Below are 16,015 nucleotides of genomic sequence, written 5' to 3'. Positions count from 1 at the left end.
TCTCATCACATTCAACTTAGATCCTCGTATACCATGGAAACAATGAAAAAACTAACAGACCACCTTCTGTGGGGGATGGGGGAAAATTGTAAAACTCAAAATAAATAAAACCTTAAAAAAAAGAAAAAGTTGTAAATGACTTCAGTAATTTACTGTTTGGCAAACCCAAAGACATTAGCTTCTGGGATAAGAACTCACTTTTTGACAAAAATTGTTGGGAAAACTGGAAAATAGTATGGCAAAAACTAGGCATAGACACAGACACATCCCCCACCCTATATCAAAATAAGGTCAAAATAGGTACAGGATTTAGACATAAAGGGTAAAAACATAGATACTTTAATAGACAAAGAAATACTCTGTCCATCAGATCTATGGAAAGGGACAAATTTATAATCAAACAAGAAATAGAGTATATTATAGACTTCAAAATGAATGATTTTGACTATATTAAATTAAGCAGTTTTTGCACTAATAATGTCAATGCTGCCAAAATTAGAAAGAAAATAAAAAGCTGGGAAACAATCTTCACAACTAGGAATTCTGATAAAGGTCTCATTTCTAAAATTTATAGAGAACTGCATCAAATTTATAAGGTCACAAGTCATTCTCCAATTGATAAATTTTCAAAAGTTATGAAAAGGCAGTTTTCAAATGAGGAAATTAGAGCCATATAGAATCAGATAAAAAAATGCTCAAATCAATTATTGATTAGAGAAATGCAAGTTAAAAACAATGAGGTATTACTTTACATCTGTCAGACTGACCAAGATGGAAATAAAAAAGGGAAAAAGGGAAAATGATCAATGTTGGAGTGGTTGTAGGAAGATTGGGATCACTGATGGAGTTGTCAAGGGATCCAACCATTCTGGAAAGCAATATAAAAAAATAAAGAACAATAAAACTGTTCATACTCTGATTCAGCAATTCCAATATTAGGCCTATATCCTGAAAAATTCATAAAAAATAAGAAAAATTCAACCTGTTTCTAAAATATTCATAGCAGCTTTTTTTGTAGTGGCATAGAATGGAAATTGAGTGGATGCCCATCAATAGGGGATTGTTTAAACAAGTTTTGGTACATGGAATACTATTGTTCTTCAAGAAACCTTAAATGCTTGGACTCTAGAGAATCATGGAATGAATTACAGGATCTGATGCTGATAGAAGGGCATAGAACCAAGAGAACAATGTATACATTAACAGCAGCATTGTGAGATGATCAACCCAGATGGAAACAGCTCCTCTCAACAGTTCAGAGAGCTAGGACAACTCTATTAGACAAAGCTGTGGACAATGTTATACCCATCCAGAGGAAGAAATATATAACAAAACAAAAAAAAATCTTCAAAATCTGATGAATACTACATTGACTTTTTCAAAAAATATATCTTATATATTTCTTTCCCTTGTTCCTAATTTCTCATACCAAAAATGACTAAATTGCAAATATATTTAAAACAAATGTTTATATGCCACAGTAACCAGACTGTTAGCTGCTGAGGGGAGGGGGGTGGGAAGGGAGTGTGAAAGGAAATTTTGCATATGAATGAATCTTTCATAGCATTCATTTGTAAAAATAGAATATTAATTTTTAAAAAATTGTATTTCCAAATTAAATGAACTTATCCACAATATTCAAAAATTTTCCAGTTCTGTAAGCAATGGTTTCTCATGATGTGGTGTTGACTAATAAAGCAACTATATTTCTTGGTGATTTTATGCCAAAATTAGCACAAGAATATAATTGATCTGTACCTTATTATATTTATAGTTCAGATTTTTCAGTAAGAACAAAATAATCTGAAAATTTTAAGAATATTTATGCATCAACACTCCTTCCATTTTTGTTTTACGCATGTAGCCTTTTCAAGTTGAAGAGTTTACCATCAGTGTGCTAACTGACCTTGATACTATGTTCTTCTCATGTTTGTCATCATGCCTGAAAATATCATGGTAGAAAGCATGAGAGGAAGCACACAGCCTTGTTTCACTCTGTTGGTAACTGGAAAAGCATTTCATTATCCAGATCCCAGACAATCATTCCATCATGAAATTGACATTCTATATTGATGATCTTTAGGCAACCAATTTGGATAGTTTTTCAAAAGCTCTCCTGATTGACAATATCAAAAACTTGTGTATAGACCTCTGTTTCTTATTTTGGCAGTTCTACTGAAGTTGTCAGATAGCAAAAAACATATTGACTGTCCCTTGGTATTTTCTGAAATGACACTGCCTCTCAGGTAGCTGACCATCTTTCAAGTGAAGGATTAATCTATTAAGCAGAACTCTGGCAATAATCTGGCCAGCAGTGAATTAAGAGAGAGAGACTTTCTGGGTGATAATCCATTTCCTTTATTATTATAAAGATGAATAATGCAAGTATCCTTTTTTATAAATTTATATATTTTCATTCATATGCACATGTATATTTTTAAGTTACAAAATTTCTTTCCACCCTCCCCTCCCACACCTCTCCCCTCACCAGCAGTTAGGTTAGCATTGGTCATACATATTTTGATAAACATGTTTATAGATTAGCAATTTTTGATATGAGGAATTAGAATTAAGGGAAAGAGTTAATTTTAAAACAATGTTCATCAGATTCTGAAGGGTTGTTTTATTTTTATGTGTGTTTTGTTTTGTTTTTCTTCCACTGAATGGGGATAATGTAGTCCATAGTCAGTCTAATACAATTGTCCTAGCTCTCTGGACTGCTGAGAGGAGCTGCTTCCATCAAGGTTGTTCCTCTCACGATGTTGTTATTGATGAGCACATTGTTCTCTTGGTTCTATGCCCTTCTAATTCAAGTATCCTTGGGGGATAACCTCCTCTTGCCATATAACTCAGAAAATTTCAGTCAATTTTATATGACCAATGATTCTTTACTTTGTAAATCTCAGTTAGAATAAAATCAGCACCAGGAGCTTTGCCACAGGAGAGGATCCTGATGGTATTCAAAGTTGCTTCTTCAGTTTGAAATTTGTATTGAGAGGGATTGACTTCAATGTGAGGTAAGTAGTCAAAGGTTTCAGCACTAATTAGTGATAATCTATTGAGGACAACTTGGAAGAATTTATCCCATTTCTCCAGGATCCATTCTGATCACTAATCATTCATCAGTACTGAGTAGCTGAGGGCACTTTATGTCTGTGGACCATTAATTGTCTTTGGGAAATTATAAAAGTTCTTTGCATGGTTCTTAACAGTATAGAACTGAATTTCTTCTGCCTTCTACACTTCTTGGAGTTTAATGTTGCCTTATAAGGGATTCATGACCTATCCTCCTGGCATTCCTGTGGAGTGCTCATTTTTTCATTTAGCAGGTTCTGAATTTCCCCTTCATTTTCATCAAAATAGTCTTGATAGTTGCAAGTATTCTGACCCAGATGAACAAATGCAGTGCTGTACACAAAAACTGACTGCTGCCCAAATCTTTTCTTCTTCACTATTGACTCAACTTTCACTCCAAGTAAGCAACAAAGTATAATTTTGTGACATTACTTCTGTTGGTAGTCATTTTGTCTTAAGGCTGTCACTTTTTTGAATGCAAATATTTAGATTAAAAAGGTTAAGTCTTTGATTGGTTCAGCACAATACTTTTGTCACTCTCACATCCTCTCTGTCTCTTTTTTTGTATTAAGAATAGTCTGTTAAATTTCAGTGTTTGTTTTCAGACTGCATCCATGAAGTTTTATTGCATCTGAGTAATTGGAAAATAGTACTGATGATGAGGTCATGAGATGCACAGGGCTATAAGTGACCATGGCCACTATTGTTTCCAACTCTATTCCTACTAAGGACTTTTTGCTAAGTAGCAGAGCATACCCTAGCATTAAAGTCAACCAGAATTATAAGATTGATTTCTTTTGGCACTTTTTTCTGACCTATTAGACTTTGTCATGATGGTAACGTAGACACTGATAATGGTGAAATGTTTTTTTTTTTTTTCCTGCAAGTGGCAATCACATTGCCATGATTCTGTAATTCACTCCTTTTGGCAGAAATAGAAGCTTGTTGATTAGATTAGTTTTGATTGCAATATCTACACTTGGTTCTTGGTGCTTTGCTTCATTGCAAGCACTCCAGAAAAATGTATATCCTGCTCCAACTTCACTATGCTGACCTTCTTTTGCTAGTTTTATTTCACTCAGGGCTGCTATTTGGATGTGATACCTGCTGAATTCTTTCACAAGAAGAGCTATTTTTCTTTCAGGTGTACTAGACTTATGAGTGTGCACACATTCCATGTGCTGATGGTAAGTAGATTCATCTTTGAAGTTTTTCTGTATTTTTTTGTTTTTCAACCACAGTGGGATTCTCACCTGCCACAATAAACAGGCCGGGGTTGGGTAAACTGACAACTGTTAAGGCACCTCTTCTAATCCCTTCCTCACACCAAGAAATAATCAATGTGGTCCTTCAAAGATTATTCAGACACTTAGGGGGCTGCTGAACTGCACTGCTGCTTCCAATGAGGAGATGAGCCTATGGTTCTGGGACACCAGTATTCAGGATTGTAACTACAGCTCCCAGTTTCTCTGCACTGGCTGCTTTGTCACTTTTTTGTTGCCACTGAACTTTGAACATTATGTTACATTACATTATATTAAACTTCCTCTAGAGAGATTCCTATATTTAAGATTATAAAGTAATACAAGAGTATTTTAAAAGATTCTGGGATGTGATTAAGTAATTTAAGATCAAAGTAGGCAAACATCATTAATTTAAATCAACAAATATCTGTCAGTAAATCAATAAGTAGTTATTAAGTATCTACTATATGCTTGTCATTGCTAATCTTTAGGGATAGAGAAACAGATAAAAAGTACCTATACTTAAGAAGCTGCCATTCTAATGGAAACATGGATAGAGTGCTGAACCTAGATTTAGGAAAACCTCATTTAAAGTCCAATTCAGACACCAGCTTTGTTATGTGACCTTGGTAAGTCACTCTGTATGCTTCAGTTTTCTTATTTGTAAAAACAGATAGTAATAGTGTCTACTTCCCAGGATAGTTGTGAGGATCAAATGAAGTAATATTTGTAAAGTGCTTTGAAAGCTTTAAAGTGTTATATAAATACTGTTATGATTATTATTATTAATGCCTAACAATTTCTTTATATATAGCATTTCAAAGCTCATTTCTAAGTCTTTTCTTAGACTTCTCAGAAAGACACTATAGTCCTTTCTTATATATTTAGATCTTAATTCTATTTTACCTCAGAATTTATACTTTTCAAATAATTTTGTATTTGTAAATATGTCACACTTTCCTGCCTCCCCTAAAGACACATATTCACACAAATACATATACATAGACACACAGAAATAACTATACAGTTGCAATAGTTTAGAATTTTATGAACCTGGTCATTGATAAAACATACTTTATCAATTTGAACTAGCTAGACATAACCATTTAAAAGAAATTTTAAAATTCTTTTCATAAATATTAAGCACTTGCTATATCCAAGATGATGTGTTAAAAATAAAAGGAGATGGGAAAGTTAAAAAATACCTGGCCATACCCTGAAAGACTTTACACTCAGGTCTGTGTCATAGAAGTGTGTCATATAGTACAAAATTGAGCTTTAAGAGTATTAAGAGAAGTACTTTTTATTGTTCTGCTGAATTTCTTTTTAAGATTTTCTGTTCTGAATTCTCTTATTCCCTTTTATCTCTTCTTCATCCTCTGATAATCAAGAAATGCAATACAAATGGTTTGGTTCTTGTCCATTATTGAAGAAGACATCACTATGACATCACTATTTTTGAGACAATTTGCAATGTGTCTGAGTGTACCTGATTAGATCACTACGACCTCAGAATGCTCTACCACAGGTCAGGCACTAATAGTTCATGTGGATACCAGGGTTGGGTACTCTAAACTTACAAATATCACATTTTCTTTGAGCTGCTTCAATTCTGCTTTCCACATAGAGTGCAGCACCCTCACTGATGAAGGCACGTCATATTGGGCAATCCTGTGCCAGTGTCTTTTATGCCTTACCTTTAGTCTTAAAATTTTTCATTGAGACCTTCAGAGTGTCTGTGTATCATTTCTTCTCACCCCTTTGTGAACTCCTGTCTTGTGTAAGTTGTCCATAAGATAGTTTTAGGCAAGTGTGCATCTGGCATTCTATCATGTCCTCCTTATAGTAGTAATGTTGGAATGCTAGGCTGTTATCTGGTATCTTCTCATGCCAGGTGATCTTCAGAATCTTCCTAAAACAATTTAAATGGAAGCAATTCAGTTTCCTGACGTTGTGCTGGAAGACTGTCCAGGTTTCACAGGCATATAGCAATGAGGTCAGCACAATAGCTCTGTAGACCTTTGGGTTGGTAGTTATTCTAATACCTCTTCTCTCCCATAATTCATTTTGAAGCCTCCCAAATACTGAGATAGTTCTGGCAATGTGTGTGTCAACCTCATTATCAATGTGTACCTCTTTGGAGAAGTCAGCACCAAGGTAAGTGAACTTGTCCACAGTATTCAAAACTTCTTCATTTACTGTAATCAATAGTCCCACACATGGATGGTATGGCTCTGGCTGATGGAGTACCTGTGTTCTCTTGGTGTAAATTGTTAGATCAAAATTAGCACAAGTAGTTCCATAGAGTGCTGCATCTCAGCTTCAGAGGCAGCACTGAGTGCCTAAATCATCTATAAACAGAAGATTATGCACTAACACCCCCCTCCACTATGGTCTTAGCTTGTAACCTTTTCAAGTTGAAGAATTTGCCAACAGTGCTGTGATTGACCTTGAGGTCATGGTCATCCTTGGTGAAGGCATTTGATAACATAGTTGATAATATCATGCTAAAAAGTATGGGAGCAAGGACACATTCTTGTTTTACTCCATTGGTGATTGGGGTTATCTCTTTTGTAAAAAAAAAATATTTCTTTTCATCCATATGCATATGCTTATTTCCAAGGTTCAAAATTTCATTCCACCCTCCCTTCCCATTTCCCCTCCCCTCAGCAGGGAATCAGGTTAACATTTTACATACATATTTGTTAAGCATATTTACAAATTAGTAATTTTGGGCATAAAGAATTAGGATCAAGGGAAAGAGATACATAAGAGATAATTTTTAGAAAGTGTTCATCAAATTCAGAAGGGTTGTTTTTTTTCTGTGTGTTTTGTTTTGTTTTGTTTACTTCTTCTAGTCAAGGATGATGTAGACCATGACCAGTCAAATAAATTGCCCAAACTCTCTGGACTGCTGAGAGGAACTGCTTCCATCAAGGCTGTTCACCTCATAATGCTGCTGTTGATGTGTACATTGTTCTCTTGGTTCTACTCCCTTTGTTCAGCATGAGATTCCATTAGTCATTCCATGCTTCTCTAGAGTCAGACCAATTATGTTATAGAACAATAGTATTCTATAGTATTCATATACCATAACTTGTTTAGACATTCCCCAATTGGTGGGCATCCCCTCAATTTCCAATTCTTTGTTACTAAAAAAGGGCTACTATGAACATTTTGGAACATGTAGGACTTTTACCGTTTTTTACAATTTTTTTTCTAGTTATAGATTTAGAATTGGAATTGCTGACTCAAAGGGTATGAAACAGTTTTATTGTTCTTTGGGAATCATTCCATATCACTCTCCATAAAGGATGGATCACTTCACAGCTCCACCAGCAATACATCAATGTCCCAAGCCTCTCAAAACCTCTCCAACCTTGATCATTTTCCCTCCTTTTCAAATTTTGGCTAATCCATTACTGTAAGATGATACCTCATTTTTATGTTAATTTGTATTTCTCTAATAAATAGTGATTTGGAACATTTTTTCATATGATTTTATATATAGCTTTAATTTCTTCATTTGAAAACTGTATGTTCATTTCCTTTGACCAGTTTTCAATTGGGGAATGACTAGGATATCTCAAGAGCACTGTCCACTATCCAGAAGCTGGGTATGCATGCTGTTATGAAACTGACATAAAATACTGATGAACTTCTCCAGACAAATAGATTTTGACATAATTTTCCATAAATACTCATGAATGATGGTATCAAAATCCTTGGTCAGTTTACAAATGTTGTATACAGAGCTCTATTCTGTTCCTGACAGTTTTCCTAAAGTTGTCTGACAGCAAACGCCATACCAACTGTTCTTGACCCTTTCTGAAGTCACACTGGCTCTCAGGGAAGTGACCATCTTCCATATGAAGGATCAGCCTATGAAGGACTCTGGCAAGAATCTTACAAGCGAGAGGCGGCTAGGTGGTGCAGTGGATAAAGCACCGGCCCTGCAGTCAGGAGTACCTGGGTTCAAATCCGGTCTCAGACACTTTAATAATTACCTAGCTGTGTGGCCTTGGGTAAGCCACTTAACCCCATTTGCCTTGCAAAAAAAAAAAAGAATCTTACCAGAAATGATTTACCAGCAAAGAGAAACACCCCTATGAATGTCAAAGGACAAACTATTCCCTTTAACTTTATACATATGTACAATGTAGGCATCCTAGAATTCTTGGGGTATATGCCCACATAACCTAGGTAATTTCAGTAGGTTTTTAGATGAGCAATAGATCCTCCACATTGTAGATCTCAACTGGAATAGCATGAGCATCAGGTGCTTTGCCACTTGAAAGGAACCTAATGGCATTCAAAACTCTTCTTAAGTTGGAACTTCAACTAGGAACTGATTGATTTCAACTTGAAGTAAATGGCTTCTTCTTTGGCTGATAGTGGATTGTAGAAGTGTTCAGCCCATCTCTCTTGGACTATTTCCCTATTTTAATCAATGTGGATCCATCAGGACTGAGCAGTTTAGATGCACCATAAAACTTCTGCCCATAAATAACCTTCAGGTCTAGGTGGTGCAGTGAATAGAGCACTGGCCTTGGAGTTTGAGACATCCTTGGATACCCTCAACCTGGTTTAACCCACCTGCCAAAGCAGTCAACCAAGGTATGACCCTGTGCATGCTACAGCTTCCTGGAGCCACAGGTGAGAGTTAGATGGTCAGGTGGGCATCAAAGAGAAAGTAGTCTTGAAAAGGGCCCAACAGGCCTCACACCAATATACAGTCTTCCTTGAAGACAACCTATAAGCCACAATAGAAATATACATATGGAGCTATGCAAAAAATATTTTTTCATAAATCAACCATGTTGTAAAAAAAAAAGAAAAATAAACAAGAAAAATAAAGTGAAAGAAAATGTTTCAATCTGAAGCAAACCTCTCTGGAAGTAGATAAGATAATCATAGTACCTTAGTCTTTCTCAGTTGATTGTCAATACAATATCCCTGTTAATATGTACAATATTTCTTTTTCTGTTCACTTCATTTTGGATAAGTTTATATGCTGTTGCAGTTATTTTTGAACTCATGTACTGTGTCATTTCTTAAAATACAATAGCAATGTATCACACGGATATGCCATAATTAGCCAGATATTTCACATTTGATGGGTATCTCCTTGGTTTCCATTTCTGTGCTACCAGAAAAAATGAATGCCACTGTAATATTTTTCACCCATGGGTCCTTTTCTTTTTCTCTTTTTTTCCCTTTGGAGTTCATACCTAGTAGTGATTTTATTTTATTTTTATTTTTTAAATGTATTTATTTATCTTGAATTTTAAAATGATCCACCTAATCTTGATTCCCTCCCCTTACCCCCCACAGAAGGCAGTCTGTTAGTCTTTACATTGCTTCCATGGTATATTTCATACAAGCTGAATGTGATAAGAGAGAAATCAAATCCTTAAGGAAAATAAGTAAAGTATAGGAGATAGCAAAATTACGTAAGAAGATAATGATGTATTTTTTTTAAATCAAAGGTGATAGTCTTTGTTCTTGGTTCAAACTCCACAATTCTTTCTCCATGTCTGATACTCCAAAGTTGTGCCTGATTATATCACCAATGGAATGAGCAAGTCCATCAAGGCTGATCATCACCCCCATGTTGTTGTTAGGGTGTACGATGTTCTTCTGGTTCTGCTCATCTAGCTCAGCATCAGTTCATGCAAATCCTTTCAGGCTTCCCTGAATTCCTTTCCTTCATGGTTTCTAATAGAGCAATAGTGTTCCATCTCTCTCTCTCTCTCTCTCTCTCATACACACACACACACACACACACAAATATATATTCACTCAATTTCCCTTTACCATAATCTCTTCAGGGTATAGACCCAGTAGTGGTATTGCTGGATCAAAGGGTATTATCATTTTTGTTGCCCTTTGTGTGTAATTCCAAATTGCTCTCTAGGAAGGCTGAATGCCTTCATAGTTCCACCAACAATATATTAGTTTCCCAGATTTTCCCACATCACTTCCAACATTAGTCACTGTCCTTTCTGGTCCTATTGACCAGTCTGAGAGGTGTGAGGTAGTACCTCGGAGATGCTTTAATTTGCATTTCTCTAATAAGTAGTGATTTAGAGCAATTTTTTTTTGTTTGTTCTTTGTTTTTGTTTTTGATTTTGTTTTTTTGCAAGGCAGTGGGTTTAAGTGGCTTGCCCAAGGCCACACAGCTTGGTAATTATTAAATGTCTGAGGCCATATTTGAACTCAGGTACTCCTGACTTCAGGGCCGATTCTCTATACACTGCACTACCTAGTGGCCCCAATTTAGAACAATTTTTAATGTGACTATGGATTCCTTTGATTTTTCTCATCTGTAAATTGTCTTTGCACTATCCTTTGACCATCTGACAATTGGGGAATGGCTTGGAGTTATGCACAATATATGTTTTCTTTAACCAACCATGCTGTTAAAAACAAGAAAGAAAAAAGATTTTTTAAAAAAATTGACTCATTTCTTTGTATATTTTGGAAATGAGTCCTTTGTCAGAAGTACTAGTTGTAAAAATTGTTGCCCAATTTATTACATTTCTTTTTATCTTGTTTACAGTGGTTTTGTCTGTGCAAAAGTTTTTTAATTTAATGTAATCAAAATTATCCTGCCAATTTTAACAACATTGATTTTATTAATGTAAAACCTTTTAATTTAATATAGTCAAAATCCTTCATTTTTCAGGTTATACTGTATTCTAATTCTTGTTTGGTCATAAATTTATCCCCTTTCCATAGATCTGATAGATTTCTTGGCCTTTTAATTTATCTATAGTGTTGCTCTTTATGTCTAAATCCTGTAACCATTTTGACTTTATTTTGATAAAGTATGACATGTGAATCTATGCCTAATTTTTGCTATACTATGTTAAATTTTTTCAAGCAATTTTTGTCAAATAGTGAATTTTTATCCCAGAAGTTGATGTAACTTTGGATTTGCGAAACCGTAGATTGTTGTAGTCAATTTCTGAAGTTTCCTTTGAACCTATCCTAATCCACTGATCCAATACTTTATTTTGTAACCAGTCCCAGGAAGTTTTGATGGTTTCCTCTTTATTGTATAGTTTTTGTTTTGGTAGAGTTAGGCCACCTTCCTTTATATTTTTTTTCTATCATTTCCCTTGCCATTCTTGCCCTTTTGTTGCTCTAGATGAATTTTGTTACTATTTTTTTCTAGCCCAGTAAAGAAGTTATTTGGTAGTTTGATTGGTCAGGCACTGAATAAGTAATTTAATTAAGATAGAATTGTCATTATTATTATATTAGCTCATCCTAACCGTGAGCATTTGACATTTTTCCAATTATTTAGATTTGGCTTTATTTGACTGAGAAATGCTATATAATTACATTCATACAATTTCTGTCTTTTTCATGGGAGGTGGATTCTCAATATTTAATGTTTTTTACAGTTCTTTTAAATGGAATTTCTCTTTCTATCTCTTGCTCCTGGGCTGTGTTGTTCACATATACAGAAATGTTTATGATGTGTGTGGGTTTATTTTATATCCTGCTATATTGTTGAATTTGTTAATTGTTTCAAGGAATGCTTTAGATTATTTTCTTTGGGTTCTCTAAGTATACTATCAGATCATCTTCAAAGATAGTTTTGCTTCCTCATTGCCAGTTCTGAGTCCTTCAATTTCTTTATCTTCTCTTATTGCTACAACTAGCATTTCTAATACTACATCAAATAGTAATGGTGATAATGGACATCCTTGTTTCACCTCTGATTTTATTGGAAATGACCCGAGTTTATTCCCATTATATATAATATTTCTTGATTGTTTTATATAGATAATTTTTTATTATTATAAGGAAAATCCCATTCATTCCTAAATTTTCTAGTTTTTAATAGGAATGGATGTTGTATTTTATAAAAGGCTTTTTCAGCATCTGTTGAGTTAATCAAATGATTTCTGTTGGTTTTGCCACTGATATGTTTATGTTGAGTCTTTTCCTAATGTTGAACCATCCCTGCCTACCTGGTATAAATCCTACCTGATCATAGTGTATTATCCTAATAATAACTCCTGTAGTCTCATTGCTAAACTTTTATTTAAGGTTTTTGCATCCACATTCATTAGGGAGATTGGTCTATAATTTTCATTGTCTGCTTTGGTTCTTCCTTGTTTAGGTATCAACACTTTGTTGGTATTATAAAAGGAATTTGACAGAACTCCTTCCTCTCCTATTTTTTAAAAATAGTTTATGTAGAATAGGAATTAATTGTCCCTTAAATGTTTGGTAGAATTCACTTCTAAATCCATCTGGACCTATAGATTTTTTTCTTAGGAAGTTTATTGATAGACCACTGGGCCTGAAGTCAGGAGGACCTAAGTTCAAATCCAGCCTAATTGCCTAACTGTGTGACCTTGGGCAAGTCACTTAATCACATTACCTTAAATAAATACAATTTTTTAAATTTAAAAATGGAATTTATTGATGGTTTCTTCAATTTCATTTTCTGAAATGGGATTATTTAAGTAACATTTCTTATGCTAATTTGGGTAATTTATATTTTTGTAAATACTCATCCATTTCACTCAGTTTATCCAATATATTAGCATACAGTTCAGCAAAGTAGCTCTGAATTAGCTCTTCAATTTCCTCCTCATTGGTGGTTAATTCATCCTTTTCATTTTTGATACTGATAGTTTGGTTGTTTTCTTTTGTTAAATCTGATTAACCGAAGATTTGTTTACTTTATTGGTGTTTCCATAAAACCAACTCTTACTTTTATTTATGAGATCAAAAGTTTTCTTGATTTGAATTTTATTAATCTCTCCCTTGATTTTCAGAATTTCTAATGTGGTATTTCATTGAGGATCTTTAATTTATTCTTTTTCTAACTTTTTTGTTGCAACCCAATTCATTGATCTCTTTCTCTATATTATTCATATAGGCATTTAGAGATATAAAATTTTCCTTCAAAATTGTCTTGGCTGAATCCTATAAATTTTGGTATGATGTCTCATTATCATTTTCTTAACATAATTATTATGATTATTTCTATTATTTGCTATTTGATCCTCCCATTATTTAAGATAAAGTTATTTAATTTCCAATTAGTTCTTGGTTTATCTTTCCATGACCCTTTATTATATGTAACTTTTATTGCGTCATGGCCTGCAATTTCTTATTTCTGCTTTTCTGCATTTGATTATAAGGATTTTGTGCCCTAGTACATGGTGAGTTTTGGTATAGGTGCCACGTAACTGTTGAAAAAAATGGTGTATTCTTTTCTATCCCCACTAAGTTTTCTCCAGAGGTCTATCATATTTAAGTTTTCTAAGATTTCATTCACCTTCTTAAATTCCTTCTTATTTATTTTGTTTCTAGATTATCCAGTTCTGAGAGAAGGAGATTGAGGTCTCCCATTATTAAAGTTTTGCACTCTATGTCTCCTTGTAATTCATTAAGCTTTTCCTCTAGAAACCTGGATGTTATACCACTAGGTGCATACATGTTTAGTAATGATATAGCATTATTACCAATGGTGCCTTTTAAGAAGATGTAGTTTGGGGTGGCTAGGTGGCGTAGTAGATAAAGCACTGGTCTTGGAGTCAGGAGTACCTGGGTTCAAATACCGTCTCAGACACTTAATAATTACCTAGCTGTGTGGCCTTGGGCAAGCCACTTAACCCCATTGCCTTGCAAAATCCTAAAAAAAAAAAAAAAGAGATGTAGTTTCAAAGAGATGTAGTTTCCTTCCTTACCTCTTTTAATGAGATTGATTTTTGCTTTTGCTCCAACCTTTTACCTTTATCCTGTGTGTATCTCTTTATTTCAGATATATTGTAGGATTTTGGTATTTAATCCATTCTGCTATCCACATCCATTTTATCTGACCATTCATCTTATTTACATTTACATTTTAGATGACTAATTTTGTGTTTCCCTCGATTTTTCTCCTTTTATATTTTTCTCTTTCCTTTTCTCTTATTCCTTTTCACCAATATTTTACTACCTTTCCCTTTTGACTTTTCTTTTAAAAATATAACTTTCAGTTTATTTTCACTTATACCTTCACCTTCCCTTTTATCAGTCCCATCTTCCCTTATCTTTTCCTTTCCCAGTCCTCCCCTTCCCTGTTCATGAGGTTAGATTTTTAAATTCAAGTGGGAATGTATCTTATTCCCTCTCTGGTATAGATCTATTGAATTGAATTTACTCAGCATTCTCATTCTCCCTTCTTTACTTCTAAAATTAAAAATCTTTTTGTCTCTCTCCTTGATGTTATTTATTGCTCTAGTACTATTAATCAGGTATAAACAATCACAGTTTGATTATTGATTGCTTGATAAGCTCATATTGTTATCAATGTATCATCATAGATTGCTTGATTTCTTGATGAAGCAGCATTGTTTCAATTTAAGTTCAATTATAATTATAATCATTTTATACTTTTGTCTCCTCAGGAGCCAAAGTATCATGCAAAGCCACATCTTTTGTTCAGCTATTTGTTCCCCTCCCCCTAGGTCTATTTTCTCTCAGCTTTAGGTATCCCCCTCCTCCCTCACCCAGAGTCAGGGTACTTAACCCCTTGTTAAGTGAAGGAAGGCCTATTGTTTCTCACATTTTACCTCAAACTCCTCCCCACCCAGGGTAATTATCTCCTTGTTAAGTGAAACAGGAGTTAAGTCAAACCCTGATCTAATTAACTGCATGTATCTTAAAGATCTCTAAAGACTGGGAGGCTTTAAAGGTCTCACCTGAGAACTTTAGAAATGATTGTAAGTTATGGGAAGCACTGATTCAGGACCTCAAAGTTTATGATGCCCTCATTAGACAAAGTGCTAATGAGAGTAGAATTAAAGAGGAACAAAGGATAATGAAACACTCAAGTTTACAGTTAACATCAGTGTTTTTCTTCAGTGCTTTTTGTCTCAAACATAGGGATAACATCTTCCATTTCTTCAATGGAGAGATAAGATCCAACTATACCCATATCCTTTAAGTCAAATCTATTCAATTATATTTGACCCTTTAATAATCCTTAGAGAAGTAAAGTTCTAAAGTATTAGAAGTGTTATATCTTACCTTTTAGTGTTCTTTATAATTTGATGTTCTTGACCAACATTTGTTTTGTTTTGTTTTTTCCTTTCTCATTTCATTTACCTTTTTTTTAATGTCACTCTTGAACTGTGTATTAGGTGATTTAATTCTCTGTTCAGTTCTCATCATTGTGTCAGGAAATTCTGGAAGTCCTCTATTTCACTGAACATCTATCCCCCCCAACAATATATGCTGAATTTTGCACAATAGTATATTCTGGGTTGTAATCCCAGGTGCTTTTCTCCCCAATATATGATAATCCAAGTCTTCCTAGCCTATAATATTCGGGCTCATGGCCCCTATATGAGTCTAATTGTTTTCTTTTTGCTGCTTGCAATATTCTCTTCTTTTTTGAGAGTTCTGGAATTTGACTACAACATCGCTTGGAGTTTTTATCCTGGGGTCTCTATCTGGAGGGGTTCTGTATATTCTTTCAATGGTCATTTGTTATCTTGTTCTAGTGCATTTGGACAGTATTCCCTTATAATTTTCTTTATGGTGTTTTCCAGGTTCGTTTTTTTTTACCTAGATTTTCTAGTAGTCCAATGATGATTCATAGATTGTCTCATTTGGATCTATTTTCCAGGTCATTGATTTTCCTAAAATCTTCAATTTTTTCAGCTTTTTTATTTTGTTTG

The sequence above is a fragment of the Macrotis lagotis genome, chromosome 4 (assembly GCF_037893015.1).
Source record: "Macrotis lagotis isolate mMagLag1 chromosome 4, bilby.v1.9.chrom.fasta, whole genome shotgun sequence".
Lineage (NCBI taxonomy): Eukaryota > Metazoa > Chordata > Mammalia > Peramelemorphia > Peramelidae > Macrotis > Macrotis lagotis.
Note: the sequence above shows the minus strand (reverse complement) of the source record.